Raw genomic sequence first — 25,719 nt, 5'->3', positions numbered from 1 at the left:
TATATAGAATGATAGTTTATCATCGATTTTATTATAAAACATTTCCATATATTTGATAGTCATAATTTTGCCGCGCATACCACAAAAACAACCAAATTTATATTTACAAAAATGCCTAATAGATGGTGTGCTAACTCTTTATCACGGACTTACATACAGGTCTGGAAACGAGGCTGGTTCATTTCACGAAAGTTGAATTATCTCTTTCTGTGGCCGCCAGGTCGGCGTCCTGTTCGAGAGATGGTGCCAATAATAATAGTTATTACTATTATTATTATACCGACAAGTGCCCTCTGCTTCACTGGAGGCTAAATGACGATGTTGTAATTTTTTATATTATCGAAAAGTTAAGAAATACGGGTAATGTATTGTACCAACGAAAAGGAAACTCGGAGCGTTCCAGGAAAGTTAAAAACAATAAAAATATTTCTCAACTTATATTGATGTGACATCTTCGGATTGTAGTCAGAAGCTTTTCATATATCCCTCGTAATGCAATAAAATAAACTAATAATAGGTCGGAATCGTTGAAAAAATTCTTAATATAACACATATACAACTAAAATTTTATCAAAAATTTTTGCTAAAAGTATACATTATTTAAAACTGTCACGCAAACCAACAAAATTCCTGCCGTCTATTACTAAATCAACCAACATATCCGGACCAATATCAACGTAATGTCTAAAAACTAATAAATGATTTGTTTAATGCATATCAGACAATTGTCCAAAGACATTACAATCCGAGCTTAAAAACAGAGTCTCAAATAGTTATTTTATTTTTGTCAGTGTTGTCGTATTTTAAATTGTGTATGGTTTATTTAATTTAATTTTAATATCTCTATAAGTGTATGACAAAAACTGGAATAGGAGACGATTTTCAACGCCATCTCTGTTACTGGCTCACATCTAAAAGCTGACTTTTTGGTGTTTTATTTTAGAATTCTGTGATATTTTTAAAAGTTTTTCTGATAAAATTTTCGAAAGATTGCCCCAGTTAATCTATTCGTTAGGCATAAAGAAACAAATATTTCGTTTGGAGGATTTGACAGACATTTCCTCAATATTTTGTTCAGATCATAAGGATTATGTAAATATTAGTTTTAACATATGCATCTTTCATTACATAGGTATTATTAATAAAATTTTGAAGGGCAAACATCAACAATATAAAGACTATGATGTTGTAATGAATATGGCATATGTTAAATATAAGGAAAGCTGCAAGAAGGACAATGGTAATCATTAATTAACCATGGTTATAAAATCAGTTTTTTATATACCATTCTATATGTACCATGTACAAACAGAAACATTTTTTAAACACGCCAACATCTTACTGTTGACAGTCCTAAGCCTGCTAAAGTGTGAAGGAAAATTTTTTGTTTTTGGATATAGTTATAAAATGTCAAAAACAAAATAAAAATTATAATAATCATCCTGTGTTTCAACATTCCATCTACGTATATATTATATAAACCATTTAATTGTGAAATTTAGATGGTTGTCACATAAATTGTAAATGAAACCAAAATATTTTACAAAATACTTCATTTATCAGCATTTTCATTTCAGGTATTTATATTTTCTTGTAAACAACAATATGTGAATTTGAATTGTTAGCAAAATGAAAGTATTTTGCATAATAATTTTGTTTCATTAACAATTTGATGCGACAACTTGCTTCGAGCATTTAAAATTACTCGAGTTATTTTCAAATTTCCTGCGAAAATAGCATGGATATGGAAATTTTTTTTCTTGGTATGGAGCCAGTCGGAGAGATGTCGCTAGGATCGAATTTTGTCGTAAAATTTTTATACAGATTGGCAGATCTATCGAGTATATAATCTTTGCAAATGACATTTTAGAATCATACTTCACTTTGCTTCTTGCTAGTTCCAACTTACCATGATTCTCAGTTTTTGGCTCCACTACACTACACTACACTATTCGCTCCACCGCTTCAACAAAGTCCTCGAACGTCGATCAATTTCGCGAGTAGTGTACTGGATTCGAGGTGATCGAAGTTTGAAAACAATGCGTTTCTAGCGAAGTTGCAAGAGTGTATGGACAAAGAGTATTCTAGCGGTAAGAAGAGACTGACCTGACTAGTTCCTTGGTTTCCATCTGCTTAATCCTCCGAAACGATTTGTTGTTGCGGCTAGAGAATATGATCACGGTTAATGTGTGAAAATTTTGTGTAAACCATGTAGAGAATTGATAAGAAGTGGAACTGTAAATGTTAATATTTGATACTCGTAGATACGTGAAATGGTTTCACTGTTTCTCTCTTAACGTAACAACTTTGATCACAATTTGTTCTAAATTAATTCTAATAATCTACTACACGTTCTCTCGATAGTTTTATCAATTGATTGATTGATTAGAACAGTAGTAGTGAAGATTAAATATGTTACGCGTATTTCTATAATATATTTTAAGATTAACAATTTCACAATTTCAAATCGATTCGATACAACTATTATTCTCATAGCATCATAATCATCCATTTTCAATAAACATTCTCACTAGTATTAAACATAGCAACCTGTTCTTATTTTCTCACTCAGATAATGCCATTTTGTATATTGAAGTTGAAGGTATTTACAGTAGGCTTGGTGATTGATTACTTTAATGGAAAAATATGGTTAATAACGTCATTAGACGGCAGGAATTTTGTTGGTTTGCGTGACAGTTTTAAATAATGGATACTTTTAGCAAAAATTTTTGATAAAATTTTATTTTATTTGTATATGTGCTATATTAAGAATTTTTTCAACGATTCCGATCTATTATTAGTTTATTTTATTGCATTACGAGGGATATATGAAAACCTTCCGACTACAACCCGAAGATGTCACATCAATATAAGTTGAGAAAAATGTTTATTGTTGTTAACTTTCCTGGGACGCCCCGAGTTTCCTTTTCGTTAGAACAATACAGTACCCCTATTTCTTAACTTTTCGATAATAAAAAGAATTACAACATTACTTAATCATCGTCATTTAGCTTCCAGCAGAGGGCACTTGTCGGTGTTTTAGAAGCTCTGGTCGTTAAAAGGTTTCGTCCAATTTTGCTGACAAGACTGTCCATTTTCTCTATGTTTTTTACTATTTATAAAGATTCTTTCAATGTTAAGTTTCGATTTCGATAGTGCTTCTCCTTGTTTGAACAGGTCTGCCTGTTGTATTATGATTAAAAACTTGTTTGGAATAGCCAGACATCATTACTTCAAGAATGTTGTGTGAATTGATCATACACGTATCGCAGACTTCCACCATAACGTCGGCCAATTCCATTTGGACGAAAATGGTACTCTACTAGAAACTCTTTCTCCTCTGTACTCGACACCATTTTTAGCAATTAAGCTCTACTAATTAATGGTAAGGTTTGCTTAAACAGGTCTATACACCTATATTTCAGTTTATTTCGAATTTTAGATAACCAGTGGTTATCTTTTGAATTTTCAAGCATACAAGTATAACTGAATATAAATTGAGGATTTCCTTCCAAATTTTTAGGATACCAAATTCTGTAATGAACGAAATATAACTTTTGAATCACTTCGCACGTTTAGAAATTATTACTTATACAAAAAAGGATCACCATATTATTAAACATTTTATATAAAAAAGAGAGAAAACTTGAAAAAATATTTAAAGCGTTAAATTTCAAGATTCACAGTACGAGAGAATGAACCAGAATAACAGAAGTAGCTGAAAGCGTCAAACGTTTATGAAAAGATGACAAATATACAACTAGATAAATATATGAATCAAACAACAAACGATTTTCTAACCTTGATTGTAAAATTAAAAATTAAATCTTGACAATTAACCCTCGGCTGATATCAAGAAGTAAACAGATTCAGACCTAGGAATCGGATCCTTTACTACATAGCCGAAACGTCGAGAAATTAGAAATTCCCTATACGTGTACATTCTTTGAAAGTAGTTTTTAAAAAATAAAAAAAATCGCGCGCTCGAATTCCCATTAAACAATCATCAGAACAATCACGAGTGTGTGTTAAATTGCTAAATGGAACAATCCACCACCCTCTGTCATTTTGACAGGACCTTGTGATTCGTGTTTCGCGTTCTTTTCTTTCCCCTAGATCTGTGGGTCTTATTCGTTTTTTCAAAGAGTAACGCTGTTTTCTCTTTTGCGAGTTTTATGAAAACAAATATGGATTTAAATTTCATTACCTTGAGTTTTTTATTTCGAATTACAAGATAATTTATTATGTTAGTTTCGAGAAGAACCTCCTAATATTTCTCGTACGATGACTGACTGGAAAAACTAACCTAAGCTAATAATTTTAATAAAAATATGATTTGTGAGAATCTAGGAGAAATATTTATATGAAGTCACGAAAGTTATTTTTAGTTTGGTACGTATTTTATTATTGATTTTATACAATGAATTTACAACATACCTATTGTCGGTTGTGGTTGAAATATTTAATTGAATCATACAAACGGGAATTAAATGCATCACTGATTATTAAATACTGTGTATTATTAGACAGCGGGACTGTAAACTGTAATCAGTTCTGAATACTTCATTTATATAATAAGAAAACAGTAATATCTAAAAATAGACACTTGAATAGTATCTGTATAAAATTTTATCGTATCTGTATATGTTAAAGAGTAATGAATTGAATAATTACACTCTGATTCTAATATCTCTTCTATCTATTCTATAATTTAATTTGAACGGAATAATTGTAATTAAATCATATGCTTACAAATATTTACGCCTGGCTAAAGATAGATCCGCGTACCTGAAAATGAAGAAAATAGTGATTAAAAACATGTTCAGAAATCAACATTTCGCAATTTATTTTTGAACCAGATCATCGTATTTCATTTTTTACACAAACAGGTTCAGTAAACTTTTACTTTGAGTTTTCTTGACCAATTTTATCGCAACAAACTCTATTAAACTAACCTCAAATGGTCGTCAAAATATGTTTAGATTGTCATTGTCATTTTGGTACTCGCAGTTGACTAGCTTCAAACTGAAAACTATTACTTTTAGAGCAGTATTGTATGTAGCCAAACTTCTAAATCGTAATCCCATAATTCCTTAAAGAATTACTAATTAACGACACGGATCTTCACGCTTAGCAGATGAATTGAATGAAACCAAATAATAGAATGGAGCTGGTATAGACAAGGATACGGTATAAATGTAACAACTGTAGATGAATTGGAATATGCAGAGTTAAAAATCATTCTTGACTCTAGCAGTTTATTATTGAAAATGTCAACGACTTGAACTTAAAACCAATTTAGCCCGATACTAATGGCACTACTTTTATCTAACACACTTTGTCACACATTCAAATGACTATCTTTACCTCTACTCTCAATAATTTAATTTCAAAGTGATTCTCTCAGTAGTGCTTTTTTTAAGCAGTATTAACGTGTGCTTTTTGTCACGGCCTTGACCTCAAACGATAATACGGTCTTTGTATTCTCAATCATAACAAATTGTTCGCCATAATTTCCTACATTCTCGACATTCAACACTTTTTATAGTAATTTCTACAACATCGTTTGTAGTTTTTTTATTGCTTTGAGATGCGATCGTTTATATTACATCTTCTTCTAAATCTCTCCAGTTCTAGCTTCTTTTTGTATACACGTTAAATTCCTTACTGTATTAATTGCGTTTATTTACTCTTTTCTTTTGTACTGATATTCTAATATGGATTTTTTAGTTCTATAATCTTTTAAAACTTGACCAGAATTTAAATTTTATTGGTTTATTTTGAATAAATAAAGTAAATTCAAGTATTTATAAAAGAATTACATTCAAGTTGTGTCAAGTACAACGCTTAATCAATAAAAATATTCATATGAATTAAGTTCGAATGTAAATAGGTCAGTATTCGCCAAAATATAGCCACGTCACCGAAATTTGTAGATAAATTGTATACGGCAATATTATAAATTAAGGACGTAGTATTTTGAAAACGTCAATAAATAATTTATAATAACAAACCTAGGAATTGTTAAATCGACTTCATGTTACGATATACACGTGATATACACTTATCTACAGGTAATATCTGCAAATTTACATATCTATTAATAAAAAACTAATTGAAAATCAGATATTCATATATTTAATCCAGCTTAAATAGAATTTGTATATATTTTTTATTTCTTGTTCTTTAGTTTGAAATAAAAAATAATTTGTAATAGAATCCATAAGATTGGAAGATAACAAAATCTATTAACAAGTCTAACAATTTAAATAGCTAAGTATAGATCTGACAAATTGCCACCGCCAGAGGCGTAGGTAGACCGAGCGGCGTCCCACCCGCATCGCAGTAAATCGCGCCTTACTGTCTGTTCAATTAACCTTATACTCCTCCTCCTCATCTTCTTCTTAGCGTGCCTTATCAAGTCTTCTTGACGTTGGCGATCAGCATGAGAAAACTCTCTCTATCTTGAGCTAGTCTAAATAACTGTCCTGCTTCTTTTATCCCAGTCCATTCTCTAATATTCCTCAACCAAGAAGCTTGTTTCCTTCCAATTCCTCTACGACCTTCAACTTTACACATCATAATCAACTGGAGGATACTAAACCGGCTACCACGCATTAAGTGTCCCAAATAAGCTATTTTCCTGCATTTAATGTTATCCACAAACTTACAAACCGTATTTTTGGTAAAAATACGAAATGATGGAAAGACTAGAGAAAAAATGGTTTTTTAGGGCTTCAGTACAATCAGAAGCATTATGGGACGAACCAGGAAATCTGCAATAATATCTATAAAACTATAAATCGCTCCCACTTCATTCTACAAATTGTTCAAACATTATCAAATAAAAAAATACCGAGGATATTGTTGATTCAAAAATATATAAATTCAAAAAACGTTTACTGCTTTCTAGGACTCGTGAAAAAAAATTCTCTATCTCAAGGATAAGCGGATTCATAATACATCATTGAAGTTAGTATAAGCAACGTTTTCTCGTGCAGTTATAGTAGAAATACCTCAAGAAGAAACCTACTAGCTTATAAAAAGTTTATAAGGAATAGCGGATTCATAATACATCTTTGCAGTTAGCATTAGCAAAGTTTTCTCGTGCAGTTGTGGTAGAAATACCTGAAGAAGAAACCTACTAACTTATAAAAAGTTTATAAGGAATAGCGGATTCATAATACATCTTTGCAGTTAGCATTAGCAAAGTTTTCTCGTGCAGTTGTGGTAGAAATACCTCAAGAAGAAACCTACTAACTTATAAAAAGTTTATAAGGAATAGCGGATAAATAATACATCTTTGCAGTTAGCATTAGCAAAGTTTTCTCGTGCAGTTGTGGTAGAAATACCTCAAGAAGAAACCTACTAGCTTATAAAAAGTTTATAAGGAATAGCGGATTCATAATACATCTTTGCAGTTAGCATTAGCAAAGTTTTCTCGTGCAGTTGTGGTAGAAATACCTCAAGAAGAAACCTACTAGCTTATAAAAAGTTTATAAGGAATAGCGGATTCATAATACATCTTTGCAGTTAGCATTAGCAAAGTTTTCTCGTGCAGTTGTGGTAGAAATACCTCAAGAAGAAACCTACTAACTTATAAAAAGTTTATAAGGAATAGCGGATTCATAATACATCTTTGCAGTTAGCATTAGCAAAGTTTTCTCGTGCAGTTGTGGTAGAAATACCTCAAGAAGAAACCTACTAGCTTATAAAAAGTTTATAAGGAATAGCGGATTCATAATACATCTTTGCAGTTAGCATTAGCAAAGTTTTCTCGTGCAGTTGTGGTAGAAATACCTCAAGAAGAAACCTACTAACTTATAAAAAGTTTATAAGGAATAGCGGATTCATAATACATCTTTGCAGTTAGCATTAGCAAAGTTTTCTCGTGCAGTTGTGGTAGAAATACCTCAAGAAGAAACCTACTAACTTATAAAAAGTTTATAAGGAATAGCGGATTCATAATACATCTTTGCAGTTAGCATTAGCAACGTTTTCTCGTGCAGTTGTAGTAGAAATATCTGAAGAAGAATCCTACTAGCTTATAAAATGTGGAATAGCTTCAATTATCGGAGCTAGGAATCTTCATTGTAGTTTTCAAACATCGTGTCCATCGAAGATCATCTTTTTTTATATGTAAGCTACAAATGATTTCGATAACAAAATCTTCGTTTTTTTTTTTAATTTTGTGCTTCATTCATGTTTCTAAAATAAATCAACTACTTGAAGATTTATCTCAGCATCGCCTGATCGCAATTATAATATCACTGCACTCGAAAGTTTCGATTAGATCATGTAACCTCTTGACGGTGGGATATAGAAATGATTAAATATTTGTATTTCAAATAAAATACATAGGAAAAAAATGATTTGTGGAGAACGCATCCCTATTTTTTAGATATAATGAAAAATCGAGTCGAACAATCTATATTTAAGAATATTTTTGAACTATGTTGAATTGTTTGCAGCATTTATCAGTTTATCAATTGAGTTATTGTGACAAATAAATAAGGTTGCTTGCAATTAAGATCTATATTTTATTGCCTTTTCGATATTATAGCTAAAATTATATTTGTGAAAATAGTAATCTACTTCATAGGTAACTCTATATATTTTGAGATACAGGAAAGTCAAAAATCAAAATCGTAGAAAAGTTAAAGAAATGTTAACCGCTTCCTTTGATTGTGAAGATGTGCACTCGAATATGGTAAAAAATATCATACGATCTCTAAAGAATACTAAGTAATACAGTCAAAAAAGGCCGTTAGACTTGTTTTGTTGCTAAACAACGACAATGCGCCATCGAAAACGTGTACAGCAGTTTTTAACAAAGCACTAGGTCGTACAGCTTCCCCAGCGTTTCTACAGTCACTTTTGGCTCTTTTTCAGATTGAAAATACTGTTGTAGTTTCAGTTTCAGTAAGTTAAAACAGCGCTGGGAACATGTTACTAGTATTTTATCTAACGAAAACTACTTTGAAAACGTTACTCATGGGATAATAAAAAATTTAGAGGGTAGACAAGCAATTTTCAGGACAAACCTTGTATTATTGGCCGTTACGCGAAATACAAAACGACGAAATGTATAGAAGGTAATATTTTGCTTTAGACTTTTTATTTAACGGTCTGGCATGATGTGTAGCGAACCTAATATTTCAATTACTTTATTCCCTCTTATAGCGCATATTTCAACACGGACCCCCTTATTTTATAACGGTCGACCGGTTGGCTGTTGCTCTTAAGTAATTAAAACGGCTTATTCTATCAAAACGGTACGTTTAATCATTAACTAACTTTGCAGTTTGCGTCCCATATATATCTGTTCCGAACCTCATTTTCGTGAACATTGCCTCTTCGCTGTTCTACTTTAATCTAAATTTCTGCGCTTCCGTTATTAGGATTCACGTTATCTTTATCATTCCATCACATGTTTGGATATTAAGTGTGACACCGGCCGTAAAGATTCAGCGACTCAACATAATGTAGTTGTTGCTTTTGGTATTTATTCAGATGAAAAACCGTTTTTTGCTTGTAACTAGCACGTTAACTGAGTCCCTTTTCTGCTCTGGAGCGTTAGTGTGCGTTCACATTGGCGACGTTCCAGCGGTGAACGTCGAGCGATGCAGCTTTTGCGATGTCATCGCGCGCGTTGTACTGTTCAAATTGTTAAGCGTCGTTAATTGCGATGTGCTACCGAATCTGAAACCACTGGATCTGCACATAAAAGGATTAGCAGCTAAAAGGGCTGTGGAAACAATCTAAATATGGGTACACCAGGATACTAAGGGAGATAAAGAATTTGGTGGATACAGTAGACAAAGGTGTGTTAAAACATCGCACCGACTACACTACCGCCAGACTGACTTTTGATATAGACCTGAACATCCTCATACCAATGAGAGAGGACTGGGAAGAGAACCCAGGAACAGTAAATAACTCGATTTTCACGGACGGGTCCGTAAAGGACGAACGGACGGGAGCGGGAGTGTACTCTGAAGTTCTGGAAATAAGGGAATCCTTGAGGCTTAGAAATGGCTGCAACATATTGCTGGCCGAGCTGCGGGCAAAAGAACGAGCCGCGGAACTAATCTGTCGCGAAGTCCTGTCATGGATTCGTGGCCGAAAGAATAGAATCTGCTGGATACCTGCACAACATTCTTCAAGTACCAGCAACAACCATCCCTTTCTACAACACGCACGCTACCGCAATGCTTTACAAGAGTCCATAATTATTCATATAGGGAAGTTTGTGGTCGAACAGGATCTCTTCAAGTCGTTGCATTATTCGCATCAATGCTTGTATAGATTGCATGATAAACGAATAAAACAATTGATTGTTAGTTAGATTCAGTATTCATGAGCTTTTTCTTTTTTTAATTTAAATATAGTTTCTTTGAAAATGTAGTCAAATATTTACGAAATAACTTAATACAATTTGTGAGCAATTTGATCTGAAAACTGGACATTCTCCTTATCTTTTTATTTAGCTCTTGATGAATTCATTTGGGGAATTTAATTATCTGGCACTAGAAAATTATAATGACAGGAAATAGAGAAATTATCAAAATCTAAAGCCAGAAGTTTCCAAACTTTTTTTCCTCGTGAACGGAAATGAGTCAAAAGGTCTGAGGATCACAAATATAGGTACTACTTCTGATGGAGTGCAATCAATAATTTTTGTGTTGTATGTGAGAAAGAAAAAAGTTTTATTCGAATCCGTTTTCTACCTGCCGCCTCCACTTACCAAGACGCGTGTAGATAGCCTCTAGGAGGCGCCTCGCGAGTGTCTGGAGCGGACATTACATCGTAGCTAAGACACATACAAATAGTCCAGTCATTTAAGGTAGTTCACCTAGGACAATCGAGATACCCAGCTATAAAGTCGATTTTAACTTGTTCAATTGACATTCTAAAACTCCTCTCAAACCTCACATATGGTTCGATGTGAACAACTTTGAAAATCGGGGGTGAAAAGTCGAAAAATCGATTTTTTACAAATAACTCGTTTCCTATAGGTTTTATGCTATTTGTAGTTATTATCGATATTGTAGAACATTAAATTCTCTACAGTTTTTGTTTTGAAAAATTTTTTCATACGGTGAATCGTTTCTGAGATAGAGGGCAGAGTACGCGCGGTTAGAATCCCGTTTGAAATCAACTAGTAGTCCCGATCTAAACAATAATAATTTGAATGAACTTGCAGCAGCATTTGAAGAAGAAAACAGTCCAGTTCAGCAAGAAAACGACGACGATGAAGAAGGAGAAAACTGAAATTAGAACTCATTGTCCTCATAATTACTTTTTATTTGTTTTTTTTTTTTTAATTTTAACATCACAAATGTATCGACTGACATTTTTTAATAAACATTCCTCGTTATTAAATTTTTATTTCTTCCCTATTATTTAAAAATAAGTGCTATAAATAAAATTTTTCTTTCTACGAATTTGAAACTACACGGGCAGGTAAGTGCTATTAAATGAATTTATATTTGATTGGAGATAAATAATTAAGCAAAAAATATTTAAATATAAGTTGATTGTTGATAAAAAATGAAAATTATTTATAATTATATATTTAGCAATAATTCATCAACTTTATAAGATGGGGATTCTAGTCGCGCGCGCTATGTCCTATATCTCAGAAACGATTCACCGTATGAAAAAAATTTTCAAATAAAAGTTGTAGAGAATTGAATGTTCTACTATATTGATAATAAATACAAATAACGTAAAACCCATAGGAAACGAGTTATTTGCAAAAAATGTGCAACAAATCGTTTTTTTTTACTTTTCACCCCCGATTTTTAAAGTACTCACATAGAATTATATGTGAGTTTTGAGAGGATTTTTAGGATGTCAAATGAACAAGTTTAAACGACTTTACAGCTGGGTATCTCGATTTTCCGAAATTCTTGCCTAAATCTACCTAAAATGACTGGACTAAGAGTTGTAGATTCAGAAAAGTGTGCTGCATAAATGAATTGCACTGTATAACTTTTAACTATACAACAATTCATTAATTGAATCTTTATCTTGTAGTATGTACCTACTTAAAATCTTAAATAATTAACATTCAAACAATACCACGTAAAACCAGTTTTAAGAAGTTAAAGCTAAGTAGTAGTTAATTTTATTTTCAACTGATTATGTTCATATTGCATTGGTAGAGAAGATATAGGAGGAATATTCAAACTTACTTGACAATTCGACGTAATCCTTAAAAAGATTATTTCGCACTAATAACACATTACTTAACAATAATAATTTAAGTGAAAACGAGTTTTATCTAACTTTATTGTTACTACCGTTATCACAACATAATATATAAAAGGTACGTTTACTGATAAATAATAGTACTTATTCTTAACACTTTACTTTTAAATGATAAATAATTAGGAAATATGTAATTTTTTTATACGAGTTCTTGTTTTACGCTCCGCTAGATAAAAGTACTCACGACGTCAGTCACATTTCGACTGAATCTGCGCGCAAGGAAATTACTACGATAAAACGTGTAGTTACTGTTTACAACATACTTATTTACGATTAGAGAGACGGAGCGGTTTTAGATGCTTTTAGAAATTGTTTACCGATACAGATAATGCGATTGTTTAAAGCATTTTTTTACTAAATTTTTAACATAATATAATCTAATACATCCTAAAAACAATCGCCACGTTTTTTAAATCATTATATGGGTATCCATGATTATATTTTATTGGCTGAATTAACAGGAAACTAAAGATTGCAGTTTTTGTACTTCTTGGTTTTTCAACATAAAATAGAAAAGCTTATTGGAATGAAAACTAAAAAACAAACATAAAAATAACTAAATAACGATACAAAAGAAACCCACAAACTTATAGGTAACAGTTATAGGTAATAATTAGTATATAAGTCCATAGCAAAAATTAAACCAGTTTGCAGCATGTCTGGAATTAAATATTATTATTAGAATACAAAGTAGAAGGTACTTTCTAGTAAATTTGCCCACAAATTATTACGAAATGCGGGAAACGATTTGATTTCAATCTAGGCAAGTGATTGTGCATTTTTTTGCATTGTAAATATTGAGCCCTTAACTAATTCTGAACGTGCAGTATGTAGTTAAAGGTCGTGCTCCGCGTTCCTAAGTGTATTTTTCTGAAATTGAAGAAGCGTGCTTACGAATTAGGCAAACTGATTCACAGATGAATAAGAAAGAAAGAATCAGAATTTTTAATCTTTTAAAGAGTACAGTGAGCCCTGCTGTTTAGTCCGAGTAAACATCTAACAGCTCTCTTTTGAAGTTTGAAGATTGTATCCTAGAAGGACTCCAAAAGGGCATAATAAACTGTTGAAATTTTTTTTGTTTCTTTTGGAAACTGATCTCAGCGCAAAGCAAGTAATTTTACAGATTTAACGACGTAAATGGTGGTGTTATTAATTAATAGGATTAAGTATAAATACAAACGAAATTTTATTAGTATTTCATTTTTTATAGTAACCGCTCATACTCCCCTCAGTTTTAGAGTGGTTTCCTATGTTTTTGGATGCTTAGAATCGATTTTTAGAGATTGCCGAGCCCAAATCTGGTCCAATAATTTGTTATAAACAATTCAATTGTTTATACCAGTTTCAAATAAAAAAGATTTGTTTTAGAAAGATCTACAAAGAAGCTCTCTACAGTTTTAGCAAAAAATATTTTAAAAGTTATAGTCAGTATAATGCAAAATAATTTTTTCCTCATTACTTGGTTCCTACATGACGTAAAAAGATTTAAATCAGCTCATTTTAAACGTTAAGGTTCAAGCTTCAAAATGAGATGTTGTAGACTTTTCAAATATTATCTATATATATAACTTTAAAAAAAAGCGAGATGCACTTTATAGTTGCTTGAAGTAATAATCAATACCAACATTTTGACCACTTCCAATTATGTTTTCGACCCTTAGTTGCAAAGTTTTGCAGGTTTTAAACTGCGCGATCTGAGGCGCGCCCGCTATTATTTCTTTACAGAAACTTAATTGAAGTAAATTTTTTAAGTTCTCAAAAATATATTAATATTAGGTTATTTTCAATCTATTTTCGTACCACATTCGTTTTTACACGTTTAAAATCAGCTGCTTTGAATCCTTCCACATCATGTAGGAACCGAGTAATGAGAAATAAATAATTTTGCATTATATTGACGATAAAGTTTTAAATATTGATTTTTTGCAAAAAACTGTAGCGACCTTTTTAAAACAAATCTATTTTATTTCAAACTTTTTCTCATACCTCCCTTGATTTAAGATTTATAGTTTACAAAATAATAAAATTGTTTATAACAAATTACTCGACCTGATTCTACGCACCAAAAAACTCTTAAACTGAGGGGTGTATGAAACGGCTAAGGCAACCCCCCTAGCCGCCGTACTATAAAAGCGATGCATGATTATGATAATGGGGCAAACATGAAGGGAAAGCTTCAAAAACGCATTCATGATGCGAATACAAGAGCCCTTTTTGCACCTTGTGCAACTCATAATTTTAACTCAACAGTAAATGACTCTTTTAAGGTGTCAGATGCTACAATAAACTTTTTAAATCTTGTGCGAAAGTTATATAATTCTTTTCATCATCCACAAAAAGGTGGGATGTTATTAGAAAAATAGAAAAAATTGATGCAATAAAGTCCCTTTAACATTATATAATTAAGGTTTGTGAAAGTCTTCTAGAAGTAGCTGTTTCACATTGATGCAAAATATAAAGCGAGGTCCCTCTTAACGCCTGTACAAAATTAATTTGTAGAATTGTTATTTGGCATGTGGTATTTTTTCATATAAAGATTGTCAGCAAATAAAAAGTATGCCAAACGTCTTATGACATAATTGAGGATTTGTATCGAGTCGCTGTGGATGTTAGCCGGAAAGCTTCTTCTGCAGCTTGATCTACAAGTTCATTCCCATGTATATTATTGTGAAACGATACCCAGATTAAAGTAACGGTAACACCAGAGCTTGCAAGACTCTCAATGGAGTTATGAATGTTCTGAATGATAGTTTATTTGTCGTCATGGGATAGGGAGTTCAAGGCTTGGAGGATTGCATATAATTTTGCTATGCAGACGCTAACAAAAGATGGTAGACGTTATCATTTGATTATTTCACGTGAACTGGATACAGCACAACCTACGCCGACACCAGATCCTCAGCATTAAACATGCAAACACAAGATTCAAAGACCCCTAATGTCCAATGTGAACTCCCAGCTTTAAACACCCAGAAATTAGACACGATACCTACCGAATCTACAATTAACACATCCAGCACCCCAGATGTTACTAGAATCGCTCCCTCTCTCTGATGAAGATCATCCACATTCACCAGTAATTTCTACAAATAAAAGACGCTTAGTAAGTTCAACTGATCCAATACTTATTAACACAAACCTCCCCTTTGACATCTCACTCAAAAACACTTCAAAATCCATCAAGGTAAAGGCTAATCTACAGCTGAAAATATGATTACTGAAAGTTCCAGGGCAATAATATTTGCCCTGTACAACCAATCTCACGATTATAGCTTTCTTAGAAAAAAAATATGGATCCAAAGATCAGAAACCAAAGAATTTACCAAAAACATCAAATCATTGCTGATATGCATACAATTTATCCTGCCCTTGTCGATAGATCCATCAAAAATCGATTCACAAGAATCACGAGAAAATTGAAAAAAAAATTATTTATTTTATAAAGATTGTATTATAGATTTTTTATTAATCGGTAACCAAAGACAAAAAGGTAAATTTTATTCCTGTGATTTAATTTGTTTTAGTTTTTAGATCAAGATAAGAATACAATGCATCTTTTTTTAATAATTTTTTGATGATAAAATTTGATGTTTCGACTTTTCTTCAAGTCTTTATCAAAATTTTCCAGAAATTTTATTAGAAAAATTAATTTTAAAATAGAAGAAACCTAAAATCAAGAACATTAAGATGCATTAATATATCAAAAGGTCCAAGAAATTAAAGAAATTGATACGAATACATACATCTATTTCATAATTTAGTAAGTGGGTTCTTATTCTTCGTAAATATTTGTATGTGGAGGAATGTCATTATTATTTTTCCATACCAATCTCGTTAAGGCAACCGTAAAAACCAACGGCCACTTAACTAAATTGAGGACAAAATAGTGGTAATACAGTTTCTACTCTTCCTTTTTCAAAATAGTTTCTATAAAATTACCAAAAAAATAAAAGCGCTTTATTGTTGTAATACTTTCAAGGTGTACGCTGTATTAATACAAATGACTGAATCATTATTTTTAGTTGCTTTAAGTGTGTTAACTCTTTCAACTAATAAATAATTCTCTCGTAAAATATCAAGTTCAGGATCAAATTAAAACTGAGATACAGGCCTGCGCTTACCTACAATACTAAATTTGTTACAAGGTTGTTTTTGTTTCTCTTGGAATCATTAAAAATATGAAACGTCATTCGTTGTTCACTTGATAAACAGAAATGGGAATTTATCACTTACGTTCAGATATACAGAAATGTAAGCACAACATTTTTATATACACAGAAACAACTGAAAGTATTTTAAAAATATGTAGTAACATATTATTTTTATTTATCATAGTACAGTCAAATGAGGTAAAAAACTGAGTATATAATCTCGTTGGGCAAGCGGGGTCAGATATAGAAGGTCAGAGGTTATGAAAATTATTTTTTTTCACTGAAATTTGCATAAATGGTATCAATTTGAAGCATTTCTGTCCCAAGAGAACATTCAAAAATATACAGCTACATCAACTACCGGTTTGTAGGATTGTTTCGAATTAAAATGAGACACAGATGCAACCCCAAAATGTTAAATAAAAAGTTCGTTAACTGATAACTCTTTTTAAGGTTAGGGAATTGAAAAAAGTAACAATCTATGTCTAATATTCTTGAATATGATCAGGGAAATTTAAAAGCTTTAAGAGCTGTAATGGTTCTTAGTGTGTTTACAAACGTGTAATTCACTAAATCTACACTTGAATTAAAGACATAAAAGGAATTAAATTATTTTAAACGGCCATAAAAGTCCTAGGAGTGATTGTTGCATATATGTACTGCCTAAAAGTTGAGAGTAAAAGTGAAAAAGTAAGAAATCAGATTTTTGGTGTCTGAACATTGTGTGGATAGTTTTAAGGAGGTGCTCAGTTATGAACAATATGTATAAATGGTTGCCTACTCAATAGATTATATTCCCAAGTAAGATTATAATATGAATAAAATTGTTTTAGACCGACGGGACGAACATTGAGAATATGGAAGTTCAAAACTGAGGATGGCCAATAGAAACTAATTGCATTAAAATATTTAATTGGAAATGAGAAAAAACATTTATGAGTTGGTTGGACAGATCCCTAAGAATGACATAGTTCACAATTTTCAAAACCAAAATATTTCACGTAGAAATACAAGACAAAAGTGTCCTAGATATACCTCAAACTAATCAGCAGGGATATCAAATTGCTATCGTCAACTAAGGTGACTACATTCTGCGAATGAGTCATCGCTATAGATGACTGAATAACATACCTTTTGTACTAAAAGAAAATACCCCCCTAATTTATCTCAAGCTCGTCCAAATCAAGATATTTTGGCAAACTGAAAATGAGGAACAATTAAGCCGTAGAATTTTTAGAAAAATACGTGAAATCGATTTTTAAGTCATCCAAGACCTAATTAGAGATATTAGCAGAAACTAAAGCCTAGTTGAGGAGCAAGGGCCCCTCCATTAGGTTTGAATTAACTTTGTTAATTACTAAGCCGTTAATTATAGCAAATAAGAAGTTTCATTAAACATTAAACATAAACAAAAATATATGAGCAAATATTTTGTGTCAAAAATATTGGTACTACGTACGTTAGTAGTCGTGAAAATTAAGGACTCACGTTTGTTTTATGAACGAAACGGTACGGAATTCAGTAGAAGACAAAGTTAAAGAGCTCCCAGTGCACATCGTATCGATGCGAATGTCAATCATTTCCATACGATGATCAAATCCGATCAGTCCCTAACTGCCCTAAAGGAGTAGGATTTAAACTCACGCTGCCAAAAACTCTCACCCAAGAACAAAAACAAATGCAAAGGCGATTTTTAAGGTTTTATTGTGCCCCCTGAAGCTGAATGAGTCACGTAATCATCAGAAATAAAACCTGAAGACCCGTAAACAAAGTCAGAAGTGGGTGAAAATGGGTGGGGAACATCCAACAAAAGATATAATGTTACGACTGAAGACAATTTTAATTCTTTTTTTCGATATCTACAGTATCGTTTATCGAATACTGATATTGCTCAAACAGTGACTGAAAAATTGCTGTTAGCATCCTGGAGCGACTGAATCTTGTACTACGATGGCGGCACACTAGGTCATTCAAAAGTCAAAGTAAACTCTTTAAAACAATTTCTTAGTTTTTATTTGGAAGAGGAGTTTACCATATTTTGGATATATAATAAAAAACTTGAAACTAAAACTTGTTCAAAATTTGGTTTTCAATCTAAGATCTTTTATTTTGTCTAAAATGCATTAAAAACTTAAAATGGATGATTCTATCAGAGAAGATGACAAAAATTTTGACATTTTCAGTTTTTTAATTTATTTTTGTATTTACTTGTACGAAAAAAATACGATATTCTTCGAAAAAAAATTATGGTAGTAGTTTTCGAAGACAAATAAGAAAATTTATGGTTTTTGGATTGTTCGCAAATCAAAAAAGAATTAAAATTTTAGTTCTCATATTGAATACACCAAAAAAATAACAAATTTAAAAAAAAGTTATTGAAATGATCGATTTTTCGTTTTTTTATGACCCAATATCTAACGATTTCTTCAGATAATTGAAAAATATGAAAAAATATAAAGCCCCCTAAAACTATTGTTAATTCATATAGTTTGACGAAGATTGTGACACAAAATTAATTATCCGAATGACTTCTAATCGCTTTAAAAAAATTTAATCCGTTTATCAGATAATTTAAAAAATAAAGTTTTCGATTCATATACATAATTCGGGAGTATCTTGTATACATATTAAATTAAGCGTCGAAAAGTGCATCAGTCCATGTCGGAGTTCTAAATGTGGATGAACAGTTACATTCCCCCATGCTGTAGTATCTATTTCCATACGCACAATTATAATTAAAATAAGGTAACGTGTTAAAACGTTTAAGTAGACGTTTCAATTTATTTAGACCAGTCAATAAACATAATTTTTTTCTACATCCTTCACTTTATAAAGTGTAATTTTGAACCCTGAAAATATCACCATCAGTTTTATCATTTGTTTGCTTATACAATCAATCAAAGTAATTTTAGTTTGACGTCAATTTTTTATCTTAGATCTGGCGACCTCACCTTCTGGGGACGGGACCCAACGGTCCAGGGAAGGCAATTCGAATCGGAATTATTCCGAATTATTGACGGACACCAACCACCTGCATACGACATCCATACTGCATCCTCAATCGATCGGGATGGTCGAGCGTTTCCACAGGAGATTCAATGCAAGAATACAGTGCCACCAAAATGACCAATGGACAAAGATCGCGCCATCGGTCGTCATGGGTATTCGCGCGACGAAATGCGGAGACATAGGCGCTTCATCATACGAAATGCTATCCAGGCAACCCATGCATTAACCCGGGAAATTCTTCGAATCGGCGAGCCCGGATTGTGAACCAGCGGAGCTCATCAAGGAACATTTTCGACCTCCGTCGACCATCACCTATCAAGCGAACGGCACACAGACACCGTTCTACTTTCAAGTTCTGGCCACGTCAAAACACGTGTAAAAAGCTCGTTGCGCAAGCCTTAGGAATGACCTTACGAAGTGATAAAACGAGGCGGGTACACGCTAAACGTCACATCACCAGAGACGTCGTAGGCGTAACTATTCACCTTTAAAGTCATCCGACACCAGCAGCAGCCTAATATCGGGACAGGACAGGACAGGACAGCCTGACGTCGCGTGTTTTTTGTTATTGAAATATATATTGAAATATATAGTACAAAATAAAATATGTATGTTATTTAATACTTGTACTAAAATGTAAAAAAGTCTTACAAGAAGTGGTGAGTCTATGATTTCCAGCTTTTTATAGTGCCTTGTCACAAGAGCAATGACGAGGTTGTGTTGCCAAATTGAGATCAGCAAATATTCTAATGTGCCCAAAACATCTCAGCAATCTGATCGCGAAACAGGTTTTGCGGAGTTGGATGGAAACACCTGACATGAAACAAACTAGGGCACACATGGAAGGGCCTTCTACCTCTCCTACTAAACAACTGCTTCACAAGCGCGGAATTTGACACAGGCCTTTGCTTAGTGACGTCAAAAGGTTCAAGTCAAAGTGCTTGATTAGCTTTGCGAAGAATATCTGCCTTTGATAGTTTGAAGTAAGGTACAACGGATTTATGAGAAGAGATATTCGCGGATAATTCTGGATATTGTTCAGAAAACGAATGACATGTAATAAGAGACGGTTATACCACATTTTCTGAAAGGAAAACTCTACTGGAGTTTCAAAAATATTGAAATCTCGAATTATATACGAAAAAGTATAAGGCGATCTAATTAATTGTAATAAAGAACCGCAAACAGTTGAAAAAAGTTCAGCAGTTTGTACCTGGTCTATTATCTTTGTATATTTTAACACATGGTGGTGGTAGTCGTAAGCGAGGCATTGAAGCGTAGTGATATTTTTTTTTATTCGGAATTATTACATGCGGGCAGTGGCTGGCGAACCATTTTCAATTATCGTACTAATACATACACAACGTTTTTACATCGATACTTGTTATATTTAGTCTTGTACATAAATAACATATAAATTGTATTTGTTCGTGACTAGTATTTTTCAATAATTCATTTAGGTACTATGAAAAATTTGAAATTACTCAAATATAATAATGTCGGTTGCGTGTGGTGAGAGAGTTTCATTATTATCAAATGGAAGCATAGAAAAGTTTGGAGAAATGTCCGGACAATTGGAGAATTTCACAAAAATAAACGTTATAATAGTAAGTAACACCCTCTATTGGCACAAAAACATCGGCAAGTATACAAATTAGGCGATTAAAAGTAAGAAAAGATCTATCAATAATCGCTGTTCAGTTAAGAGGTACACTAGAAAAGACAAAACACTACTTTTTCTTTTCCAGAACTCTGTACACTATTTCGAGCATTAGAATAATGAGTTGTTAGTTTTCACTCTCCTTTTACACCTTTTTTATTCACTCTCTCCGTTCTCTTGCTAGTTTATTCAATTGTCGCTCTGTTTTCACTTTCTCCTTCTTTTGTAACTTGTTCTAACCAAGATTTCCTTAATCTTCATTTTCTTATTTGTTTAGCTTTTGTAACTTTTCTTATTAAGGTTTGTGGTCTTTATGGGCCTACCCAACCTTATACATCTTGTTTTTCCAGTTATTTTCCTAGTTGTGTAAACTTCTGTGTCCTTTCATTATACGCTTTATCGTCCTTATGCGTCCTTTCATTATTAGATCCTCTTCCTGTTCCCTTTTTTTGTTTAATAGCATCCTTTTCCATTTTTTGATCTTTAAATGCATTTCCAAGTTTCCTACTAACTTTATCTGTCTGTTTCACCGATTCTAAATTGCTGTAGCAAAATATTGTCTACTGTTTAAGGTTCTTCTCTTATCTTGTTGTATCTGTATCTTTATAATCCTAACCATGACTTTACCACCACCACAACTTTCTCAAGCTTCTTCCGTCTATTTGAAACATCCCTCTTTCGTTTTTATATATCTGTTTTGCTAAATCTATGATTTTTAGTCGGCTTAGTTGAGAGACACATTAAGGAAAAATAAAAAAACCTATGGGGGACACGATATAAGAACTGACAATGTTCTGGTAGAGGTTATTGTGATGAAGACAATAATACAATAAAAACAATTATGAAATTCCTAGGTATAAGAATCAATAAACAAAAAGCAAACAGATGATGATGATGATAAATAAGATATTTAGAGGAAAGTATTTTGGAATGAATTTAGAATAACTTTGGAGGACGTTGAAAGTTATTGGAAGATTACTAAAACTAGTCTGAATATCACAAGGAATGATTTCTCGAAGGTACAAATACTGGCTTGCATATGTACAACCGGAGCCATGAGATCATGCCCAACATAAGAAATGAGTTCAAATATTACATCTCTCCATATAGTATTGAAAATCACGATGGAAAATCTTCAATCGGAAAATTCACCTCAATATTAAGCTGTAGAAGCAATTAGAATCAAAACACCATGCGAGAAATTGAAACAAATGTCATCAAACGGTGTACGGATGACTCCAACAGCAGACAGAACTGGAATGGGAGTGTACGAGTCGAGAGCCAAAGCCAAAAACTCCGAAAGCCTGGTCAACACACAAATAATTTGCCAAGCAGAAATATATGCGAGTGGAAAATGTATCCAGTTCAATCTAGAAAGGAATCAACGCAAACAGAAGGTCCTGACCGATACCCAAGCAACTATTAGAGCTCTAACTCCAGTTTCATTAAACCCAAACTGGTTTGGGAATGCCTGGATAAGCTAAACGAGCAAGGCAATAAAATTAAAGTTACCTTGCAGTGGGTTCCATGATACACTGGAGAAGATCTCCTGAATGTATCAACGTAGACTTGAGCAACCTAAGAATACTAACAGGAGTCCTTTCTGTTGCACAAATGACGAAGCCACATTCTCTCGAAGTGTGAGGCACTACGGCACTCTAGAGCACTACACCTGGGAGCGTATGAATTGGAAGAGGAACATCTCTGGCAGCTAGAGCCATCCTACATTCTGAAATTTCGAAGAGAGTGGGAATAATAGATCAGCTGTAAAAACACTGAAAATTCCCTATATCACAGTATTACAACTTCATAATAATTCTCCCAGTAGTGCTGTTAGAGATTTTAGGAGACTTCTTGTTCTGGAAGGATTAGTTGGCTTGGATATTAAGTCTTTGTAATAAAAGTGTGTTTGTGTGCTTCGCTGCCTCGCTTAGAAACTTTATAACCTTCTTTAGTGAAAATAAAAGCACTAATCCGAGTGGTTTGTCACTGAAGCTGTCACCGATGTGGGTTCAACTGAAGGATTGCAGATTTGCTCATTTTTATGCTACTATGATAACACCACGTGGCACCGAATGAAGGTATTTTGGATTACCGGTTGTTTCATCTCCTATTCCTCTTAAGTTTGTGGCAATATGTATTAGTCACCTTGTATAATTATTAAAGACGAGTATTAATAGTTCGAATCTAATGGTATTTCACGTTTTTTTTTTAATTTTTTTTCTAGTTTCCAATATAATTACTTGCGCAACCGAATGGATTATTTCTTTTTTAATTATCGAAGTATTGATTGCATTTACGATTCGAACCGGCAATAATTGCTCATTTCATTTAGTATCAAAATGTTCGCAATGGAGTGATTAAACATAGGTAATCATGTAGCATAGTGGGTGTTTTCGCACAGAGACCGAGTTTTCCATTTAATCCAAACTATATATTTTACGAGCTTTTAGTTACACAAGCCGAGACACTTGATTTATTAGCTGGTTCTTTAGACACATTGAAAATTGATAAACTTTGCTCGATTTATATGGAGTAGATTTTCGCATATACACACAAAACTTCTTGATTAATTTTTCTTGTCTACTGTCAATATGATAATCAATCTGGACAAATGAGAAGATGGTTTCTGCTACGCAAGATTTTATTCATAACATTTTTTTGGAAAGTCAATAAAGAGAAAGTTGTTCGTTTGTGCTATACAAAAATCGGAGAAGGAACTAAATATAGCGAGTGTCTCAATCGACTCATTGGTCATATATTAGAAAAAACTTATTTTGTCTCCCATACAAATGTTTTGCGTGGAGTTTTTCCCCACCCAAGAACTATTTTTTGACAAAACACTATGAGAATTATTTTAAAGCATTTGGCGAGAGAAATTTGACAGTTAATGTTTTAAATTAATATACAAAAAGTGTATTTTTTCAATTTATTTTCAAAAGAAATGACGAGTAAGAGACTAGTGCTAAATCAAAATAAACAGCACGCGTGCTGCGACCTGTCGTACCTCGAAGAAAGGAGTGCATGTCAGCCACTAACCCGTTTTATGAGAATATAGGTTCGTTCCAACTCATCCAAGAACCGTTCTTGGTACAGTGACGATTTTGCGCAATAGAGATTACGTGTTACCTTTATAGGAACGATTCTATTTTGTGTTCCAACCAATTTAGGCATCATTTATGTACCGATTCTGAATGTCGATTTCATGTTTTTAGATTAGTTTGCTATGAAAGCGTGTTTTTAAACAATTATTTATATTAATCAAAATCGGTAACTTATCAGAGGATTGGATAAAGTGTCCTTTGATGAGAATAGTGGTTTTTGAATTCCCTTCGATTATGAATTTATAACTATTGTCATCGATCCATAATAATTGCGAAGCTTCAAATAAATCCAATGTTTTAAGTGTCCAAAATTCAACTTCAACTAATAAAAGCGTGTAAATAATTATAATTTTTCATTTTTCATCTAGAACCCAGCTCGAAAATTTTTGATATCTCATGATTGTTATGAAGTGAAAGCAAAAGCGGATAGTGAGGTAAAATTCTATATCCAGAAGTACCATGTATCAAGTATAAACCGAAATTTTGCTATAAAAAATTTTATTATTATTATTTTTCTTTTTAATAATGAGCGAAATAGCTCAAAAAGTAAACAAAGATGAAAAAAGAGCACACATAGACAACAGACTAAAACCAATATACATAAAGGAACTAATGTATGCGGCCGATTTAAAAATAATCACAAATGAAGTGCTACAAAACAGAATACCGAAGTAGAATAATGAAATGAAGCAATACGCAGATGAAGATACAAAAGACAGAAATAAAGAAAATATCAAACAAACCAGAACAAATAATTTTGCAAATACAACAACTGGACAATTGTAAGTCAAGAGACAAGAACAGGCGAAGAGATATTTTCTAATAAAAAAGAGATAACAAAACGTACAAAAACGAGAATTTACCAATCAGTACTGCTACCAATGTTAATCTATGGTTGCGAATCCTGGATTCTAACCAATAAATTGAAGCAGAAAATAAAAGAAATGATATACCGGTGAAAATAGCGGAGTGTGAAGATACTAAAATAAGAAAAGCGACAAGTAGACAATAGAGTGAGAATGAAGGACAGAGCATTGAAGATGATATGGGAAACCGAAAGAAACAAAAATAACAAAATAAACAGACCAAGAAGAAAATGGAAAACAGAAGTAGCAAGCAACCTGAAAAAAGAGGACTGAACAGGAGGCAGACTAAAAAGGAAGCCAAATGGAGATGAAATATCACGTCTACATCTAGTATAGAAGAAGTTGGGGATAATTGAATTAATGCCAGAGTGTGTCTTTATCAAAATTGGAAAAAAGTGTGTAGATTATGTAAATAGACATGGAAAGCAAATTATCTGATCTGACAACTAAAACGATTCGCATATTGTTAGATTTCGAGTTTTTCGATATTTTTGGAAAGCTTTTTGAACAAATATTTCTACATGAAATCACAACATTGACAATATAGATTAAACTACAGTGTCTAAAAGTCAATAAAAGATTATTGCTATGAAAGGAAAACGTCTTGTGTGATCGCTTTGGGGTGCCTGTGGGGGTGAGGCTTGACTATGAAT

General features: G+C 32.6%; 1 protein-coding gene across 5 annotated transcripts in view; it reads right to left on the bottom strand.

The window, feature by feature from the left end:
* Nucleotides 1–25,719, bottom strand: part of LOC130898236 (uncharacterized) — a 173,290-nt gene that overhangs the window by 50,260 nt on the left and 97,311 nt on the right. Inside the window, exons 1-2 of one of the 5 annotated variants that reach the window (XM_057807350.1) lie at nt 12,201–12,487; nt 4,753–4,788 (exon numbers count right to left, since the gene is read on the bottom strand). The exons of 2 other annotated variants lie outside the window; for them this stretch is intronic. The gene's annotated coding sequence lies outside the window, so the exon portion shown is untranslated. Of the gene's footprint in view, nt 1–4,752; nt 4,789–4,955; nt 4,983–12,200; nt 12,488–25,719 lie in introns of those variants that run through there. 2 more of the 5 variants (XM_057807354.1, XM_057807351.1) reach the window with 2 other exon arrangements.

The sequence above is a fragment of the Diorhabda carinulata genome, chromosome 9 (genome assembly GCF_026250575.1).
Source record: "Diorhabda carinulata isolate Delta chromosome 9, icDioCari1.1, whole genome shotgun sequence".
Taxonomy (NCBI): Eukaryota; Metazoa; Arthropoda; class Insecta; order Coleoptera; family Chrysomelidae; genus Diorhabda; species Diorhabda carinulata.
The sequence above is the reverse complement of the archived record's forward strand: the minus strand, read 5'-3'. Positions and strand labels throughout refer to the sequence as shown.